The sequence below is a fragment of the Monodelphis domestica genome, chromosome 2 (genome assembly GCF_027887165.1).
Source record: "Monodelphis domestica isolate mMonDom1 chromosome 2, mMonDom1.pri, whole genome shotgun sequence".
Taxonomy (NCBI): Eukaryota; Metazoa; Chordata; class Mammalia; order Didelphimorphia; family Didelphidae; genus Monodelphis; species Monodelphis domestica.
This window is the reverse complement of record NC_077228.1, coordinates 308,337,193-308,359,487: the sequence shown is the minus strand read 5'-3', so window position 1 is coordinate 308,359,487 and position 22,295 is coordinate 308,337,193. Positions and strand designations below refer to the sequence as shown.

General features: G+C 36.6%; 1 long non-coding RNA gene across 2 annotated transcripts; it reads right to left on the bottom strand.

The window, feature by feature from the left end:
• Window positions 1-1,348: 1,348 nt before the first annotated feature.
• Window positions 1,349-21,711, bottom strand: LOC103098641 (uncharacterized). Of its 2 annotated transcripts, XR_008916580.1 has the most exons (8): window positions 20,153-21,711; window positions 19,872-19,979; window positions 19,313-19,426; window positions 18,059-18,104; window positions 17,354-17,378; window positions 4,514-4,649; window positions 3,996-4,189; window positions 1,349-3,917 (listed from the first exon to the last, which is right to left on the bottom strand). It is a non-coding gene; the product is annotated as an uncharacterized LOC103098641 (long non-coding RNA). The 2 variants fall into 2 exon arrangements; XR_008916579.1 differs by lacking the exon at window positions 3,996-4,189 and having other exon boundaries at window positions 20,153-21,700.
• Window positions 21,712-22,295: the final 584 nt, after the last annotated feature.

Below are 22,295 nucleotides of genomic sequence, written 5' to 3'. Positions count from 1 at the left end.
TCAAATTTATAAAGAGCTAAATCAAATGTACAAAAAATTCAAGCCATTCCCCAATTGCTAAATGGGCAAGGGACATGAATAGGCAATTTTCAGATAAAGAAATCAAAACTATTAATAAGCACATGAAAAAGTGTTCTAAATCTCTTAAAATCAGAAAGATGCAAATCAAAACAACTCTGAGGTATCACCTCAAACCTAGCAGATTGGCTAACATGACAAGCAAAGGAAAATAATGAATGCTAGAGGGGATGTGGCAAAATTGAGACATTAATGCAAGGCTGGTGGAGTTCTGAATTGATTCAAATATTCTGGAGGGCAATTTGAAACCATGCCCAAAGGGCATGTTTGCCCTTTGATCCAGTCATAGCAGTGCTGGGTTTATACCCCAAAGAGATAATAAGCAAAAAGACATGTACAAGAATATTCATAGCTGTGCTCTCTGGGGTGGCAAAAAATTGGAAAATGAGGGGATGCCCCTCAATTAGGAAATGGCTGAACAAATTGTGGTATATATTGGTGATGGAGTACTGTTGTGCTCAAAGGAATAATAAACTGGAGGAATTCCATGTGAACTGCACTGACCTCCAGGAATTGATGCAGAGTGAAAGGAGCAGAACCAGGAGAACATTATACATAGAGACTGATACATTATGGCAAAGTAGTCATCCTGAACAACCTGGAGGGATTTATGAGAAAGAATACTATCCACATTCAGAGGAAAAACTGTGGGAGTAGAAACACTGAAGAAAAACAACTGCTTGATTACATGGGTTGAGGGGAAATGATTGGGGATGTAGACTCTAAATAATCATCCTAGTGCAAATATCAACAACATGGAAATAGGCTCTGATCTAGGACACATGTAAAACCCAGTAGAATTGTGCATCAACTACATGAAGGGGTGGGGGGAAAGGAGGGAGGTAAAGAATATGATTCTTGTCATCAAGGAATAATGTTCTAAATTGACTAAATGAAATTTTGAAAAAAAATGTAGACTAGCATATGTTGTTTCATTCCATATGCTTAAAACAAAATTTACCTAAATTTGTGAAGCTACAGTCATGATACAACAGTGAGTGGGATAGAGTCATGAACAGTGAAGTTCAACATTGCAATAAGTTCATGAACACTGAGTTGAGGCCAAAGTATAAGACAGCAGTTTATTCTTTTGCCAAATGGACATTCCCCATTTTGGATGCTTGAGGATTGTCAAGGTACTGAATTCTAAGACCCAATTTATAGGGTCTTCTATTTATAGAAACTCCTATCCCCACCCCCAACCCCACCTCTTTTACTTTGTACTGGCCAGATGATGGCTTCTGAGTTTTCTTCCATCTATATACCTCTGATTTTCTGTCTTTTTTACATGCTTAAAAAGTAACAAATTCAGGAACTATTCATATTTTTTTCCTTTTAAACATTATTTTATTTGGTCATTTTCAAACATTATTCATTGGAAAGAAAGATCATTTTCTTTTTCTCTCACCACCCCCACCCCTCCCATAGCTGACGCATGATTCCTCTGGGTATCACATGTGTCCTTGATCTGAACCCATTTCCATGTTATTGGTATTCGCATTAGGGTGTTCATTTAAAGTCTCTCCTCAGTCATATCCCCTCAGCCTTTGTAGTCAAACAGTTGCCCTTCCTCGTTGTTTTTACTCCCACTGTTTGTTCTCTGCTTGTGGGTAGTGTTTTTGCTCCTAGATCCCTGCAGATTGTTCAGGGACATTGCATTGACACTAATGGAGAAATCCATTACGTTTGATTGTACCACAGTGGATCAGTCTCTGTGTACAATGTTCTCCAGGTTCTGCTCCTTTCCCTCTGCATCAATTCCTGGAGGTCGTTCCAGTTCACATGGAATTCCTCCAGTTTATTATTCCTTTTAGCACAATAGTATTCCATCACCATCATGTACACAATTTGTACAGCCATTCCCCAATTGAAGGGCATCCCCTCATTTTCCAATTTTTGGTCACCACAAAGAGAGCAGTTATGAATATTCTTGTACAAGTCTTTTTCTTTATTATCTCTTTGGGGCACAAACCCAAAAGTGCTATGGCTGATTCAAAGGGCAGACAGTCTTTTATTGCCCTTTGGGCATAGTTCCAAATTGCCCTCCAGAATGGTTGGATCAATTCACAACTCCACCAGCAATGAATTAATGTCCCTACTTTGCCACATCCCCTCCAACATTCACCACTTTCCTTTGCTGTCATGTTAGCCAATCTGTTGGGTGTGAGGTGATACCTCAGAGTTGTTTTCATTTGTATCTCCCTGATTATAAGAGATTTAGAACACTTTCATATGATAGCTATTATATCATAATACATGATAAATATATAATATAAAATAATGATTAATATAGTTATGATGTAATGATCACTACTGGATTACATTAAATGCATTCTTCTTCTCTTTCTCCTCCTTCTCCTTATTTAATATCTATCATACTTAAGTTGCTTCTGTAAAATAAAAGTGTTGGAAGGACCTTAAAAGATAAATGAGTTAATCTTCTTTGATATATTTAAAAGATAGAGTTACTGGGTCTTTAATATCTTTAAAAAATATGAGCTAAATACTCCCCTCAAGACTTTTGAAATTTGAAGTAGAGAGGTCAAGGACCTGGTTTTTAGAGAAAGGGGGATTCTAAAAGAAAGGGAAAATACTAGCCTCTATCTAGGTTCTTCAAAATATTGGGGCAAAACACTTCTTATGAGAAAGACAAATTATATCCCAGTCAAGAGGATTGAAGAAGAGAAATAAACTAATCAATGGGGAAGAATAGAAATTTACTTGGAGTAGAAAGAAAGGAGAGGGAAAGAGAACTCAGGAGATAATAGGAAGTGAAGGAAAGGAAAGCAATATACTTTTATATGAAGAACATTTTTTAAAAATTATTGAAATGCAAAAGATTTGAAGAAAATAAGGTATGTTACAGACACATCATTCTCTGCTGTTCTCTTTTTTTTTGAAGAGAATGAGAATCCTTGACCCTGTGATTCTTTTTAAATAAGACCCCATTCATCATAATTAATCACTATTTAGCCACAATAAATTATTAATCTGGGACAGTGCTTAATTAATGATTAACAGGATTATAGCAAGATTAATAGAAATCCTGTAATTATATTTAATAAGGGAAAAGTCTTGTTGGTGCAGTAAATATAGCTACTTCCTCCTCTTCTCATAAGCTAGCATTTGCAATAGGATATGACTTATGAAGTAAATAAAAAGTTTATCAACCAGTATGTCCAGATAATGAGTGGGGTTGGGGGGATCTTGGAAATGTGCTCATCCCTTGCAATAGATGCTTCTATTTATGGTAGCAGGTAGGTGTTGGAGCAATTACACCAGGAAATAAGTTAGAGAAAAGGCTAAGGTTTGCACTCCTTTCCCCCACTCCACTTCCTGTGTCTCTCCCAGTTGATCTTAATGGCTTTTCTCAAAGGGTAAGCTATCAGAAGTTTCTTAAGGATTAATCTCACAATATAACTCTTTTCTGAAAGGGGTTTTATACTGAGTTCAAGGGAATTAAGGGAGGTGGGAGAGGGAAGAGGGAAATTAAGGTCTCCCTAATCTCCTACAGGGTTCAATACAGGGAAATAAAATTATTTTGTCTATAAGGGGATATTGCTGATGAATTGAAATGGTTCTTCAGAGCTAAGCTCCAGTCTTTTCTATATTAAGTCAATGAGTAGCCAGGAATCTAGAGCAAGCCTATTTCTCAGCCTCTTTCCTCCCAGTCAGCAGGAAGAAAGTCTCCCAGTTTAGTTTCTGGTTTTCCCAACTGCCTTCTCATCAGATTCTATTGGAATCTTCCTTCCTTTTGGTTGATTGACAGTTCCTTCAAATTTCCGTCTCTTGCTTCTTCTTGCAAAAGCCATCTTGTGCTATAATCTTCTCTTTACACCCTTGACAGAGAGACATTGTTAATATATTAGATTGAAGACCATCCTAACCAACCATGATTCAATAAGAAACTGAAATACCTCCTCAAGAAGCTAGCACCCAATCATTGCTAGAGAAATACAAATCCCACCCATTGTCCATGAGTAGAAGACTTGATTATATTTGGCATGCAGATATCTTGGGCAGAATGATGTCTAGGTGAAAAGATGTTTGGTATGCATATCTCTTGTTTTCCAACTCTCCTAGGATTGGTGGTTGTCTTGTGGAGTATGATCTTAAATGATGTAATTTTAGGGAACATAAAAGAGAGAAAACACTCATTCAATTGTTTTAGGTTATGAGGAAAACCTAATGACACAGCTTTGCTGAGAAACATGGATCTCTCTCAATAAATCTGTTACTAACCTAGAGCTTTACCTTTGTTTTCCTTCAGATTGGCTAAAAAATATTTATCACAATTTCCTTTATGATTCAATCCTTATTTTTCTCACTAACCCATATTTCTACCTTCTTTCTTTTACTTTACTGAGCTCTCCCCATTCTTTTCCTTGCTCTCTTTCCCTGCACCATAAACATTAAAAATATGAGTTGAAAAAACCTGGAGAGTCAGGAGGACTTCTGGGTAAGCATGGCGGCAGATTAGATGTGGCTCGCTTTCCCTCCTCAGACCCAATGATACAGACGACTTCAAAAGACCCCTGGCAGGCTCCAGCAAGGACAGGCATCAGTGCGAGCTGGAAGGGAGGAAGAGCAGAAGAGAGCAAGGTGGAGCTGGCTGGGCCATATTTAATCTCTTTGATATGCAAATATACATAGTACACAGGGATGATCATCATTGGTTAATGACAAGGTATAGGTGTGGTTTCTCTTAACCAGGTGATCACAAAGAAACCTGTGTTCCCACCTAACCTGGGAGAAGCTGGGGTCAAGGGTCAGAGGCTTTCCCAGCCACGTGCAATACTGAGCATGCTCAAGACTGAGCATGCTCTCTTCTAAGGCAATCTGTACATACCAACTGTTTCCTTTGCCCATAGCTAAGGGTGGACTGCTACACTCTTCACTCAGATTTCTGACTGGAAAGGGATTGGAAAACCATAGAGATGGCAAAGAGTGCCCAGGGACAACTTCCCAACACCAAGAAAAACAAAAAGAAGGGATTGACTTTGAATAGTTTTTACAGAGAAAACATACAGAATACAGAGGAAATAGCAGAAGTGCAAACCCAAATAAATGATCCAAAATCTTCCAAAAGAAATGGAAATTGTCCACAAGATCTTGAAGAATTTAAATTGGAGGTTATGATGCATTCCTTTGCATCATCAATGCACAGCATAGTGTTGGTATATTATAGGTACTTGATAAACTAAAGGACTTGACAGTTAAGAATCTATTTGATTTAAATTTAGATTGAGTGGAAGAATTATATAACTATTAACAAGAATCATTAGTGTTAAAGATTCAATACCTTAATTTTGCTCCTGGCATATTATTTGATTATATTTTTAATTTATTAAAAATAATATTCCAAGCTTACCAAATAAAATGAGTATTTCCATATATATATATTCATATATGTGTGTATATATTTATCTACATATGTATATGTGCATATGTTGACATTAAGGTTATTGTGAGAATTGAAATAGATGACTCATTGGAAAGTATTTTGAAGTTTACTGTAAATCTTAATGTCAACCAGTGATTATTATGACTACTTAGATGGAAGCCTTCTGGCAGGAAAAATGGGATATAATGCAAAGAGAATTTAACAATTTGGGGGTCAAAAACTCCCAATTGGAGAAACAGCTGGAAGCCTCAAAAAGCAGGATAGACCAAACTGAAAAGGAAAACCAGTCTTTAAAGGCCAGAATTAGGCAACTGGAAGACAATGATCTTGCAAAACAGCAAGAATTAATAAAGCAAAGTCAAAAATTCTACAAATTAGAAGAAAACATAAAATATCTCACTGAAAAGGTGAAAGATCAGGAAAACAGAGGAAGGAGAGACAATCTGAGAATAACTGGTCTACCTGAAAAGCCAGAAAGAAACAGGATTCTTGACATCATATATCATCATCCAAGATATCATCCAAGAAAACTTCCCTGAGATTCTAGGACAAGGGGACAAAATAGACATTGAAAGAGTTCATAGAACACCCTCTACACTAAATCTCCAAAAGACAACTCCCAGGAATGTAATTGCCAAATTCCAAAGCTTTCAAGCTAAGGAGAGAATCCTACAAGAAGCCAGAAAGAAACAATTCATATACCAAGGAGCTCCAATCAGGATCACACAAGACCTGTCAGTGGCCACACTAAACGACTGCAAGACCTGGAACATGATATTCAGAAAGGCAAGACAAGTGGGTCTTCATCCAAGAATCACCTATCCATCAAAACTGACTATATACTTCCAAGGGAAAGTATGGGCATTCAACAAAATAGAAGATTTCCCAGTATTTATAGAGAAAAGACCAGAACTCAGTGGAAAATTTGATATCCAAACACAAAGAGCAAGAGAAACATGAAAAGGTAAATATGAAAGAAAGGGAAAAAGAGAAAAGAAAGTTTTTTTTTCTTGTATTCAAACTCTTTCTATAAGGTCTACATTTAAAACAAATTATATATATATATATATATATTATTACATGGGGAAAATGTTATGTGTAAGTCTCAAAAATTATATGCATTATTAGAGTAATTAGAAGAATGACTCATAGGGAAAGATTGGGGCATTAAGATGATATGGAGAAAGGGGGGGGGAGAAAGAAAAAGGAAGGGAGGGAATTAATGATGGTATCAAGATATATTTGAAGAAATAGAAATAAATTAAATAGAATAATCCTTGTCACACAAAGATACACATGGGAAGGGGAGGGGAAGAATTCTCTTACAAGAAGGAGAGGAAGAGAGTGCTAATTGGTACTAGTTGAACTTTACTCTCAGTGAAATCAAATCTGAGAGGGAAGAGCATCTAGACCCATTGGAATCTTGAATTCTATCTTATCCAACAGGATAAGGGAGAAGTGAAAAATTAAGGGGGGGGTAGGAGGGAGAAAGTTTAAAAAAGGGAGGGAAAGAGAGATGGGAGGGAAATTAACAGACCCTTAAAAGAAGAAGGGAACAAAAAGGGAGGAGATAGAAAGGGAAGTATATCAAGGGAGGGGATTAGGGGGACTGATTTAAAGTAAACCACCGGTTTAAAAAGCTATATTAAAAGAAGAAAGGTCAGAATTAGGGGAGGAAATCAAAATGCCAGGGAAGTCACAAGTGACAATCATAACTTTGAATGTGAATGGGATGAACTCACCCATAAAATGTAGACAAATAGCAGACTGAATTAGAATTCAAAACCTTACCATATGTTGTCTCCAAGAAACACACATGAGGCGGGTAGATACTCACAAGGTCAGGATTAAAGGTTGGAGTAAGACCTATTGGGCCTCAACTAATAGAAAGAAGGCAGGAGTTGCAATCATGATATCTGAAAAAGCCAAAGCAAAAATAGACCAGATCAAAAGAGATAGGGAAGGTAATACATCCTGATAAAAGGGAGTATAGACAATGAGGAAATATCACTAATCAACATGTATGCACCAAATGGTATAGCACCCAAATTTCTAATGGAGAAACTAGGAGAACTGAAGGAGGAAATAGATAGACAAACTATATTAGTAGGAGACTTGAACCAACCACTACCAAATTTAGATAAATAAATCAAATCAAAAAATAAATAAGGAAGACATAAAAGATGTGAATGAAATATTAGAAAAATTAGAGTTAACACATGTATGGAGAAAAATAAATAGGGACAAAAAGAAATACAACTTCTTTTCAGCAGCACATGGCACATTCACAAAGATTGACCATGTACTAGGTCATAAAAACATGGCAAACAAATGCAGAAAAGTATAAATACTAAATGCAAACTTTCAAGATCATAAGGCAATAAAAATCATGATGGGTACATGGAGAGCCAAATTAAAAATCAATTGGAAATTCAATAATATATTCCAAAATCAGTTAGCAAACAATTCATAGAAACAATTAATAATTTCATTGAAGAAAATGACAATGGTGAGACATCCTTTCAAACCTTATGGGATGCAGCCCAAGCAGTACTCAGAGGAAAATTCATATCCCTGAGTGCATATATTAACAAATTAAAGAGGGCAGAGATCAATGAATTGGACATGCAAATCAAATAACTCAAAAGCAAACAAATTTAAAACCCCCAGAAGAAAACCAAATTAAAGATCCTAACAATTAAGGGAGAAATTAATAAAACCAAAAGTGATAGAACTATTCAACTAATAAATCAACCTAGAAGCTGGTACTTTGAGAAAAAAACAAACAAATTAGACAAAGTACTGGTCCATCTAATTAAAAAAAGGAAAGAAGAAAAGCAAATTAACAGTATCATAGATGAAAAGGGGGACCTTACCTCCAATGAAGAGGAAATTAAGGCAATCATCAAAAACTCTTTTGCCCAATTATATGGTAAAAATATGCCAATCTAGGCGATATGGACAAATATTTACAAAAATACAAATTGCCTAGACTAACAGAAGAAGAAATACAATTCTTAAATAATCCCATATCAGAAAAAGAAATCCAACAGGTCATCAAAGAACTCCCTAAGGAAAAATCCCCAGGGCCTGATGGATTCACAAGTGAATTCTATCAAACATTCAAAGAACAGCTAATGCCAATACTATACAAGCTATTTGATATAACAAACAAAGAGGGAGTGCTACCAAATTCCTTCGATGACACAAATATGGTACTGATTCCAAAGCCAGGAAGGTCAAAAACAGAGAAAGAAAATTACAGACTAATCTCCCTAATGAACATAGATGCAAAGATCTTAAACAGGATACTAGCAAAAAGACTCCATCAAGTGATCAGGAGGGTCATTCACTATGATCTAGTAGAATTTATACCAGGAATGCAGGGCTGGTTCAATATTAGGAAAACCATCCATATAATTGACCATATCAACAAGCATTACAACAAAAACCATATGATTGTCTCAATAGATGCAGAAAAAGCCTTTGATAAAATAAAACACCCATTCCTTTTAAAAACACTAGAAAGCATAGGAATAGAAAGGTCTTTCCTAAAAATAATAAACAGTATATATCTAAAACATCAGCAAACATCATGTGCAATGGGGATAAACTAGATGCATTCCCAATAAGATCAGGAGTGAAACAAGGATGCCCATTATCACCTCTATTATTCAACATTGTACTAGAAACACTAGCAGTAGCAATTAGAGAAGAAAAACAAATTGAAGGTATTAAAATTGGCAATGAGGAAACCAAGCTGTCACTCTTTGCAGATGATATGATGGTCTACTTAAAGAATCCTAGAGAATTAACAAAAAAACTAGTGGAAATAATCAACAACTTTAGCAAAGTAGCAGGAAAATTCCTAAAAAGGAATCAATAGATCAATCAGTAACCTGCCACTTCTATGAGAAGGGCCACAGAATGATAGAATGTAGATCTTTTCTCAAGATTATTGGAAGTTTGAAGTTTAATATGCAGTTTAATAACAACTTTAGAAATAACTATGGAAATGATGATAATAATCATAGAAATCACAATTTTAGAAATTATGGAAATAACTATAATGACTAAAGAAATAAGAACTTTAGAAACCAAAATTTTAGAAATAGGAATTGGGGAAATAATGACAATGCTCCAAATGAAGAAAATGACAATACTGAACACCACTATATAAAAATGGTGCTCGTCCAAAAAATACTCAAGGTGCTAATGCCCCTCAGGGGGTTGCCCTTCAGGGGGGTGCCCAAGGAATGTCCCAAACACAATAAAGGTGTCTTGGTGGGGGCTGGGGCACAGGAATCAGAGGATACAACCTTTGATTTTCCGGAACCTGATGTCCTACTACCCGTTGTCCCTATCCCATACTATGCCCTCCCCATACTAATGAACCCCATATGTTACCTTAAAGGTGGGTAACACCTATTATGATTGTCTCTTAGACCCTGGAGCTACCAGGTCTGTATTGAAGAATGTACCTGATTTAAATTGTTATTCCATTGACTCACAAAGTATAGTCGGAGTATCAGGAATACCCCAAAGAGTTAAAAAACTTCCCCCTAGAATGGTGTCTGTAGGACCCCTAGAGGTACAACATTCCTTCCTTTTGGTGCCTGACTCCCCTTTAAATTTGCTGGGGAGGTACCTTCTATGCAAACTCAGAGCCACAATAACTTGCTCCCCAGATGATTCCTTTTCATTGGAAATACCAGAGGAATCTTTAAATTTACTCCCTGTACTTCTCTCAGAGAGCCAGGAGGCAAGAGCCTCCCACTTTTGAAATACCTATGGATGTACCAGAGTCTCTTTGGGCCACATCTTCTTCCGATGTAGGCTTACTTAAATCTGCTGTTCCTGTGCAGATAAAAACTAAATCTATCCCACCTCCTTCCATTCCTCAGTATCCCCTCTCAAAAGAGACAATTGAGGTTATTACCCCAGTAATTAACTCATTAATTGATCAGGGAATAATAATCCCTTGAAAATCTAAATTCAACACACCCATCCTGCCAGTTAAAAAAACAAAAAGGGGCCCCAATGGTGTAAAAATGGAGACTTGAATCCAGGACTCCATTCCCCAGAAGTCCTTGCTCACTTCCCAAAATGCCTTGTAACCTCACCTGGGCCAAGAGCGAGATGGGGTATTTAACCTGGTTGTAAAGACTACGTGCGCTCTTTTCTACTTCCGCTTTGGAGCAGACGCGTCTCTCATGATGTGAGTGAAATTGAATTGGGCCTCACGGCCCACCTAGCACATGCCTTTCTTACTTGTATTTTCTTTATATTTTAATCTTCAATAAACCTCTAAAAATATAATACTCCTTACAGAGAGAAACTAATTTCTACCTGCCTCAGTTTCCCCTAAATTTTAATTCTAACAATGGCAAGCACTTCTATAGATTCATGCAGGATCTGAGGGCGGTGAATAACCACGTTATAAAGAGACACTCCATAGTTTCCAACATAAATACTATTATTTCTTCTATTCCTAGCAGAGCTACATACTTTATAGTAGTAGACTTGTGATCAGCTTTCTTTTCCATACTTATATATGAGAACTTCAGGCATATTTTTGTTTTCACCTGGAAGGGCTCATATTATACACTGAGTAGTCTGCCACAGGGTTATGTGGAAAGCCTGAGTTTATTTGCGTAAATTTTTAGCCAATACACATATAATATAACATTTAAAAATAGCAAATTAATCCATATGTAGATGATCTACTCTTGGCGTCAACAGACGCAAAAACATGTCAGGAAGATAGCAAACACCTTCTTGTGGAATTGCACAAAAGAGGACATAAAATCTCGAAGGATAAGGTTCAGTGGTGTTTCCCTAAAGTAGAATATTTGGAATTCATCCTGACTGCTGGTGCTCGCTATATTTCTCCAAAACAAATTGAGAATATTCAAAATTTAAGCACTCCTACTACTAAGAAACAGTTGAGAGCAATTTTAGGAGCAACAGGGTTTTGCAGACAATGGATTCCTTGCTATGGGGAAATTACTAAACCCCTTATACCACTAACAAAGGATGCAGTTCCTGAACACCTCAAATTAGAGCCAAAACACTTGTCAGCTCTATCAGATCTAAAAAAGGCTATCCTGTCTGCCCCTGCTCTAGGCATCCCAGATTACAACAAGCCATTTAATTTGTATGCACATGAGTGAAGAGGAGTAGCTTCAGGTGTTTTAACTCAGACTTTGGGGCCTTCTCAGCACCGAATTGCTTATTATTCTGCCCATCTGGACCCAGTAGCATTAGAAGCACCACCGTGTCTTAGAGGAGTAGCTGCTACAGCTTTACTAGTGACAAAAATTGTTGATCTAGTATTGGGAGGCCCATTAACAATTATGTTCCCACATGAGGTAGAAGCATTATTGCTAAGCCATAGAACACAGGCATTCTCGGATCAGAGAATTACAAAGTTTGAAATAACCTTGTTAAATAGTGAAAACATTACCTTGAAACACTGTACAACTCTTAATCCTGCCACCTTGCTTCCAGATTTACCTACTTCAGAAGAACAATTACACACTTGTGAAACATTAGTGTCCATTGTAAACCTTAAAATTTCTTAGACTTATAAATGTTGGAAATTTCACCATTGGGAAATTTCATACTTGGAAAATTTCTTACTGATAGTGTATTGGAATGTGAACCCCATTGGCATGGGAGGTTCCTTCTCCTCCCTTCTTAAGATTACTTTAGGACAGAAACCTTTTGCTGAACAATGGAAAGGGCTTTGACCTATGCTTAAGCACAGAACAGGAATTTCTTTGAGTCATGATTGATTTTATAATTGATACAATAGAGATACTTGGAATGACAGAATCAGGTCTTGGAAAATACAATTTCCACCCCACTCAGTCCTAACAGGATTTAGGAAGGGCTGCAGCATAGATCAAAATTTTAACATTAACAACCACTGATGATTTAAAATGGTCACTTTCCTATAATGAAAAGGAAGTGAAAGAATGGAAACAAAAATTCAAAGCAAAACAGATCAATGGCATATGGGTGTCATCTAAAGGAAAATCCCTGCTCCCTAGAAGTTTCTATCACCAAATTTGCCAATCTATTCATAAAAATGGTCACTTTGGCACCCAGGGCATCGTGGACTCTGTCAAGAGAGTATGGATAGCCCCTAGTATAACTATTATAGCCTCTAAAGTGTGTTCAGCCTGTTGTACCTGCCAAGCATATAACCAACATGCATTTCGTGGAAAAGCCTTTGGTGGGCGTCCTCTGGCTTACACACCTTTTGAACATTTACAAATAGATTTCATAACAATGCCAAAGGCTGGATGTTATAAATTTTATCTAGTCATAGTAGATCAACTAACCAGATGGCCGGAAGTATTTCCTGCAACCCGAGCCACAGCGGCTTTTGTTGCTAAGATATTTTTAAAAGAAATTATTCCTTGCTTTGGCCTGCCAGCACGTATTGATTCAGATAGAGGAAGTCATTTTACTGATTCTGTCCTAAATCAAATATATTCTTGCTTGAGCATAACTCCCAAATTCCATGTTCCATATCATCCCCAGAGCTTAGGCCAAGTGGAGAGGATGAATTTGTTCATCCTTAATTTAAACTTAAAACTATGATTGGAAAATTATGCACTGAGACACATTTAAAATGGCATGAAATTCTCCCTCTGGTCCTATTTTATCTTAGAAGCAGGCCTAGAGGAGACCTACACATCTCACCATTTGAGATGCTTTTTGGACATCCGCCTATACAGGCTAAACCTTTTTCCCCTGCATATACATCACTATTAGGGGGAGATACTACTCTTGCTTCCTATATACAGGAATTAAAGCACAAACTGCATGAACTTCATGAATCCGGAGTTGCAGTACAAGATGGACCACTAGATTTTTTTCTTCATGACCTGAACCCAGGAGACAAAGTGTATATTAAGAATTTCAAGTGTACTGGAACAACTCAGCCTTCCTGGGAAGGACCATTCCAAATATTGTTAACTACTCCAACATCCATAAAGATTGGAGAGAAGGACTCTTGGATTCATTGCTCACATGTAAAGAGAGCATCTTCTGTTGAGACTGATTGACTGTACCCTATCATATGCATTGAAGATAATAATTCATTGACAAGTGGATGCTGTTTTTCAAAGACACATTGAATTACTGATTTTTTCCCTTATTTTTATTATTGCTTTTCTTTTCTTTTGATTAGAATATTTGATTTTTTCTCATTTCTTGTACTAAAAGTACACATAATTAATATAATATTTATGCAGTAATAGAAGTTTAATATATATATATATATACTTGCTATTATTTCAATGCATATCCAAAAGCTTTAAACTATGGGAAACTGCCATATATTGATAAAATGCTATGGGACTGTGATTTATGATTGTTTCTGATTCTAGAAAATGGGATCAAAAAAGGAGTACAGACTTTATCTATATAGTGCCATAGAAGCACAGACTTAACCTGAATACAGTGCCAAAACGAGCACATAGAAAATAACATTGTGAGACTCAAGGTTGCGACGCTTGACATATGGTAAATCCTAGGACTTCCTTGTAAGTACACTTTTTAAAAATGGGTTGGAAAAGAGAAAATTAATTTATTTCAACTTGAAAAAACAGAAAGATGATAGATATTACAGATGTAAAATAGTACATTCCCTTTAAGCTGAGGTTACTGTATAGTTTTACTTAAATGTTTTACATTGTTACCAGAGACCCTCTCCAAGTAGAAGTACATGTTTATAGTAAAAAATCAAAATATCTTTAAAAAATTTTTTTCTTAAAAAAGTCAATGAAACAAAGCCATATGTCAGAGGATGATCTACTATGGAAAATAACTTGTAAATGTCTTTCTGTTACATTACTTTCCATTTATACTTTATAATTTTTTTCTGTTTATGTGATTAATTTGCATGTTGTCTCTTCCATTAGAAAGTACCTTCCTAGAGGGAGCAACAATTTTTTTTTCTTTCCTTTCTATACTCAATATTTAGTTATGTACCTGGCACATAATAAATAATGCAGAAATGTTTGTTGGTAGACTGACTGACCTCCATAGAGTTTGAGTTTAAGTTTAAGTAACTTGTAAGTGGGTTACACAGCTTCAGAGTTTGAACCTAGGCCTTTTAACTATAAAGTAACTGATCTTTCCTGGCAGTCTCCTCACTGAAATCTTTCAGGGATAGACTATCAAGTTCCACTGGTTTCCTGTAGCCACAGACCTTGGAACTAGATGTTTATGTTGATAACAGATGTTTATGCTTATAATTGAAAAATGAGAAGAGAAAACAAAAAATGATTTGGTGGTGTTTAATAGAAATTAAAGTCATTTATGTAAATTCACTACCTCATTTGCCTCCTATTTAGAGCATGTAAAAAAAAGCATTATATATGTGTACATATATATATATTTCAGCAAATAGATCTGATTAACTTTGTTGTAAATTGTATCTGATTTCAATAGTTGACTATACCTTCATGCTCTGTCTTGATGATCTGCTTACAAAGTTAAAATGAAACAGAAGAAATATTAATCATAATGACAGCTTCCCCATAATTATGAAAACATATATATCTTTCCCCCAGAGACTTAAAATATATGCCTTTTAAAAAAATGTTTATTAGGCCAACCTTTTCTACCTGATAAGACTTCTAAGTAGCCTGATGGATGAATTCCTTTAAAGAAATATAAAGCTACCTCATTTTCATCCTTTTTTTAAGCTAACAATAAGCATCTAAAAGCTGGCAGAAGCTTCTGTCAAATTGAACTATTGAACTTTGGGTGCTAAAAGTCCCTCTCCGGGCAAGAGATTTAAATCATTTTCAAAGTTAATTTCCTGCTCCCAGATGGAGAACAAATCCAATCGGGTTTACTTCATTCTTCTGATGAACAGGAAAATGTCAGTTGCATACTCAAAAGGAGAGATTCTAAGAGCAGGCAGTCTGCAAGCATACAAAGTAGCAGACAAAGAAGGCGATTCTTAAATCTAATGGATTGGCTCATTCTGAATCTGAATGCAGATTTCAATTTAATCTAGTCAAGTCTCCAAATTTCTCCTTCCATCCTATTTCTTTTCACAGATTACTCTGTTTACAAGTGGCAATAAACATATGAATCTCTAAAATCGTGTTCATTTTAAAGGAAGAAAAGCCTTTTCCTGGATCACAGAGAGAGTTTGAATAACATGCTTGAGCTTTCTCAGAGTGAAATGAAGTTGGGACCTTTCAATGCACATTAGAACCTGGGGTATTGGCAGGAACTTGCTCCAGCTTAAAATAAGACAGGGCGAGTTAAAATTTGAATTACCAAATAATAGAACTACAGAAAGAAAGAAAGAACCAGAATTCATGTTCTTCACTTAAGAGCCTTTGAAATCTATTTAAAGCTATGTTTCTATAGACCTGTTAGAAAAGATTCACATTGGCTGTCACGTAGATATTGAGTTCTTACATCTCTCAATTGTGTTCTTTCTTAGTAACAAAAGTGTATCCTACATGGTAGCAGATATATCATTAGGGTTCCTTGGAGCAGGTTAACACAGGCTGAGCATTTCACTCCTTTTAAACTACTACCACATGTAGCTTTGCTCTTGAGCAAAAGTAAAACACTACCTTAGACTTTGAATATCAGTGATTTTCTGAAGTAACCAGTTCCCCCTTATCTTTTCTTTAAGGGGTAGATTATCATTGAAATCAACAATGCAAAGAAAGAAATCATTTTGGGAAGGTTTGCAATAGACTTAAGAAAATGTTGTCTAAAGCCATTATCTCATTCAGTACAAAGGAAAATGCTTTAGTAGTGCATCTTGTGGTAAAATGAAGAGGTGGGGGGGCAGGGGAGAGAGAAAAAGGGGGGGGCAGAGACAAAGTATATTAATTGTATTTGGGGTCAGAAGATCTGAGTTAAGAGTTACATCCTCAATATTTTGTTGCTGTTATTATGACTATTGCTGTTGTGAGGAATCTTGGGTAAATTGATTTTTCTGGGTTTGCTTTCTTATCTTGTAAATGAGGAAGGAGATATCTTCACTATCTATGTTTCAGGGTTGCCTCCTGTTGTTGTTGGGTGCAGAGGAGAGCCCCTGGGGTTCATTTTGCAAGAATGCAAGACTCTGAAACTTAGCTTAAAAATAGAGAAATGTATTAATTTTGAAGGTAATGTTGAATCTGGCCAGGAGGGCAGCACAGGTGGAAGCCTGCCTCCTAGGTGAAACAGCATGGGTGGAAAGCTGCTGTTCCTTAGGAGGACAGCATGGAGGGAAAAGCTGTGCCCCAGAATTCTGGGGATTTTATACTCTTTACAACAGTGAAGACTGGACTCTGGAGCAAGGGGTTGGGGGAGGAAGTTTGCCCGAAGGCATGGGGGTGGGGTGGTCCTGGTGATTTGGAGGACAGATGGATGAGGTGTGTCTCTTTGTCCATCTCAAATCAATGGGACTATCAAAGGAGGATAATCCTCCAGGTCAGATGTTTTGGGTTGGGAGTCAAAGGATGTAAGGGAGCAAAGGAATTTCCCTGATAATAGTTTGCCTGAGTTTCTGGGGTTATAATGTCCATGGCACCATAAGTACAAAAAAAAATAGCATCAGTAAATAACTTCGTGAACTAGAAAACATTATACAGGACATTCTCAAAGTCTTAGTACAGTTTTAATTTTGAATAACTTGAAATTGCACTAAGACCTTAAGAACACCATACATACTATCTTATATACAATAAATAAATGTTTTCCTTACTGAGGTGAAGGATAAAATTTTGAAATTAAAATAATGAAGTGATAATACATAAGACTTGGAGTTTGGAAGAACTGAGCTCCAGATCTCATTCTTGACTCTTACCCTATACGGGACCAGGAAAAGTCACTTACCCTCTGTCTATATCAGTTTCCTTATCTGCAAAGTAAGAATATTAATACTTTTAATTTTAATTAATTAAAATAATGATTAATACTTTTAATTAATGAAAAAATAAAAGTTCCTATACCATGATCCCTACCTGTCATGGGAGTTAAGTTCCAGAAACCCCCATGATAGGTGAAAATCTATGAAGTAGTGGCATTTTTATTTTTATTATTTATATATATTTTAAGGTTTTACAAACCCTTCCCACCTTCCTATAAATCTTTTCCACACTCTTGTTAACCTTTCCCACCCTCTTATAAACACTGAGTCACAGAACACAGGGCTGTGATTGATCATCTTTAATTCCATCAGCCAATAGAATGCCATTTACAATCCCATGTTGGCAAACTTGTCCAAGCAGTAGTGTTGTATACTGCATTTCCATTGTGTACAGTGTGGTACTGATCCCCCAAATCCTTTGATATAGTGAAAACTTCACTATACAGAATTAGTTATATATATATTTAAAAACCCACAATACAGTTGTGATAAGTGAACCACACTACAATGAGGGATGACTATATAACCCAGAAGACTATTGTGAGGCTTGAGTAAAATATTTGTAAAACACTTTGAAAATCTTTACATAAATGTTAGTTATTATTATTAGCAATAACTATAGTGAACCTTCAATTATTTTAAAAAATAAGTGTATATTTTGTTTCATGTACCTTCATTTCCAAATATATTTCTTCTCCACTACCCAGAGATCCATTCCTTGTAAGAAAGTATGAGAAAAGAAGGGGGAAAAATAGATCAGCAAAAACAAAACATGAATGGAGCTAATGGTAGTTTCCATATCCATAGTGTTAAACTGGAAACAACAACACAGAACTATTAAAATAGTCAGGAAAAAAAAAAACACAACCCTTTTTAATTAGGGAAAAGTGGTGAGTACATTAATAGACCTTCTTAGAGCTGTGCACCTCAAACTCTCACAGAGGGCTGCTTGCTCTGGTCACGGACCCCTGGGAGTCTCACTGCTTGGATGAAAAATTCTGAGGAACAAAAGAATTTGGGGAAACTATATACCATTTGGGAGAACCAAGGGCAGGGAAAGATGATTAACAGTACCATAACTACAAGGAAATGGGAGTGTTCCTACTATACTGACAGGATACAATCAAGCTTGGGAAAGGAATCATAGCTAGAGACTAGGGTGTAAGGAAAGGGGTTATTTACAATGACTACTAAAAGGATAATCTCTGCCCAGGTGTGGGCCTTCTTGGGAAAGGGGTTTGATACAATGGGAGAAGCTTCTAATATAAAAGGATATGTTATCATATGATTAGGCCTGCCAGGTCCACCTAAGCTAATATTGTCATTTACTTTAAGATCTATTGTTCAGTCTGAGACTAGCTAAATCTGAAACTTCCCTTGGGGCAAACTCTCATGGGAACAGGGACAAACTTGGGGTCTCCAGCTTACAAACTAACCCTAAAATTTGGGGTTCATTAGATTACTAGGCTATAAGTTTTGGGGGTTTCTAGATTCCATGTTGAAAATAGTCATCTATTTCTTCAAAGAAAAGAGGTACATTTTTTTCAACTCTTCTCCAGGCATCCTTTCTTGTAAATAATGGATTGTTAATTTTTCTAGTCATGGACCCTTTTGGCAGGCTAGTAAAGTCTATGGACCTGTTCTCAGGGTAATGTTTTACTTGCATAAAAGAAAAGGCATAGCATTACAAAGGCAACCAGTTATTTTGAAATACAATTATCAAAATTGTTTTGAAAAACAAGTTCACAGAACCCAAGTTAAAAACCTTCATTTTTAAATGCTAGTTTAGTGGTATTTAAAGTAAAACTAGTGGTCATCCTCCATTACCTGCTCTTAAATGAGCTCAGCACAATCAGAAGTAAATTGTTTGTGCCTGATGAGAAAAGTCCTCATAATCAACTGCCATGGAAGTGAAAAGTTCTTACATTATGAATCAGCAGCTTCTTTTCCTCTATGCAGTACTGGTGCGTCTTAACAGGGTCTCCTTGAGTTTTGGAGTTAGAGTGGGAGCTGAGCTTCACATTTAGTAGCTTCCTCTACTAGAGATAAGCAAGCAGGATATTTCACTGTTAAATGCTGCCTCTATCTCTCCTTAAAAGTTTCTTTCTTTCCAAGAAAGATTGAAAATAAAAGTACTTTCCTGTTATTTTTCTTTAGGAGAAGCCATTACATTAGGAAAAACAAACAAAAAGATTTTACACTGTCATTCATCCCATCAATAAGATTGAGTATCTATTAAGTACAACACATTGTATTAAGCATTGTAATAGAACAAAAGTTTAATGAAGCAGATTCTATTTTCAAGGCTTGTACTATCAGGTATCAATCATTAACTCTCAGTTTTACAAGCTTAGAATCCTCTTCCTGACTATCCTAACTTTTACCTAGCATATATAGAATTTCTATATATCTATAATTTTCTGGGTATAAAATGAGGCTACAAATAGCAAGCTCTATAACACAATTGTATTGAGACTGACATACTTTGCAGAGTGGTGAGGAAAACCAAGATGATTGAGCAATGGAAAATACTAGGGTGAATCCCCCTCCACAACTCCATCAGACAAATCTTGAAAATGCATCAGATTGAATCTGGTGTGAAAATTCAGGAAAAAGTTATGGTGAACCCTTTGTCTGATCTAGGATAGTATATGTACACAGACATTCACACATATTCACACACACACACACACACACACACACACACACACACACACACACACACACGGAGGCAGTAGAATGTGAGCCAGGAGCACATTGCATACTTAGCACATTGCACTTAGATGACCAGAGAAGGACCAGGTCACTTTCCAATCCCAGTTGCCATCCAGCTTCAGATCAGGAGGGCATTAATCAGACTTTGTCCTAAATAAGACCATTTGGGGAATACTGGAACTCTGTAGATTCCCAACCTTATCCTAAATATCTTGAAGAAAGCACCAACACAGACTGTTCCTCCAGAAATGCTGTGGAGAAAAGTTGTGGTTTAGTCATTTTTAGTCATGTCTGACATTTTGTGACCCTTTTTGGGCATTTTCTTGGCAAAGATATTGGACTGCTTTGCCACTTCTTTCTCCAGTTCATTTTACAGATAAGGAAACTGAGGCAAACAGGGTTAAATGATTTGCTAGTGAGTATCTGAGGCTAAATTTAACTTCAGGTCCTTTGTAATAGAGAGAATTAGTCTGGTGGTAAAAAAAGAAAGAATGGAGACCTCCCCTCTCAAGGCAGAGTCCAGGAGAGACAGCACTATTTAACTTGGCCAAGGGAAAGAAGAGGGGTAGTGAATCTGTAGTTCCCCCCTTAAGGCTCCCCTCAGCTATAGCTACTCACCCAAACTGTCTCTTGACTTCCCTCTAATACTATGATATATAGAATTTCCCTCCTCCTCAGAAAGAGAGAGAGAGAGAGAGTGAGAGAGAGAGAGAGAGAGAGAGAGAGAGAGAGAGAGAGAGAGAAGTTACTCTCCCCCTCAAGCTGGAACTCCCCCTCAAGCTAGAACTGTTTCCCCACTCACACTAGAATCAGTTAGGGAAGACAACACATTTTATTCTAACTGATTAATTGGGAATAACACAGGGAAATGGCTACAGGAGGGGTTCGTGAGGAAAGATGGAAAAAAGGTGTCCCTATTCTAGCTGTTACTTCTTCCCTCCTCAAGATGGGGAACCCAGGCCTTGGTGGTCTTGGCCCCCTGAGAGTTTAAGGCTTGGATGGCCCTGATCTTGGTCCCACTGGGCACAGTTCAGACCCAGGGTACCAGGAACTGTGAGGTAATCTTGTCAACTGTTTGTGACTTCTCCAGCTGATCACTTCAGTTGGGGATTGGGGGGTGCGAAGGGTGTCCAGTCACCAGGAGAAAGATATAATTCTTTTTCTCAGGAGCAAGTCTTGACCAGACCTTTTCCTCAGGCTGTCTCAGGATTGCCTCTCCCACAGAATCTCCTGCTCTCTTAAGATTCCAGAATCTTTCCTGGAGCCCTTTCCCCGTTGTGGCTGAGGCTCCTGCAATTTCCCAGACTTGGGTTTGAAACCTCTATCACACCTTCTAACTCCATGCCTGGCATTTTATTCATTGTACCATCTCATTGTCCCAGAGACCAGCCCTAATATTAAATTCAAAGTCAAGAAATAAGTTAGGAAAATGGACAAACAAACCAAAAAAGAACCCTATAATAATAATGATCTATTATGATGATAGGAAGACTTGAGACGAACACAAAAGCAGATAATGACTCAAACATTTCTAAAAGCAATGCCAGAGATTAGAATAAAGCTTGGATGCACACTCACCTAGAATTCCTTGAATAGATGAAGAAAGAGTTGAAAGAAAAAAAAAAGAATTGAAAACAAAATTTTTTTTTGTTCATTTATTATTTTACAGATGGAAGGAATGTTTGATGAGAAAACTGAAAAAAGAAATGAGCTAAAGAAGAAATAATTGGAAAAGTTTTTAATAGCTTGGGATAAGTATAAAATCTTTCCCAAGAAACAAACTCTCTGAAAATTAGAATGGACCAAAAAGAAGTAAAAGATTCATGAGGCAACAAGAAATATTAAAACAACGTCAAAAGGCTAAAAATTAAGCATAGATAAATATGGAAATAGAAGGAATTCATTGGTTATCTTCTCAAAAAAAGTCTACATGAATACTTTATGGTGCACAATAAACAAAATCCAGTGCTTCTAAGTAAAAGGCAAAACAAAACATTGCAAGCAACCAAGAAGAAAAAAAAAATCAAATACTAAGTAGCAACAGTTAAGATCATGCATGACTTTGGAATCACTAATATGAAGAAATGAAGAACTTGGAAAACAATACTCCAGAAGTAAAGGATCTGTGCTTATATCTGAGAATGACATTCAACAAAACTGATTATAGTTCTACAGGGGAAAAATAAATCTTTA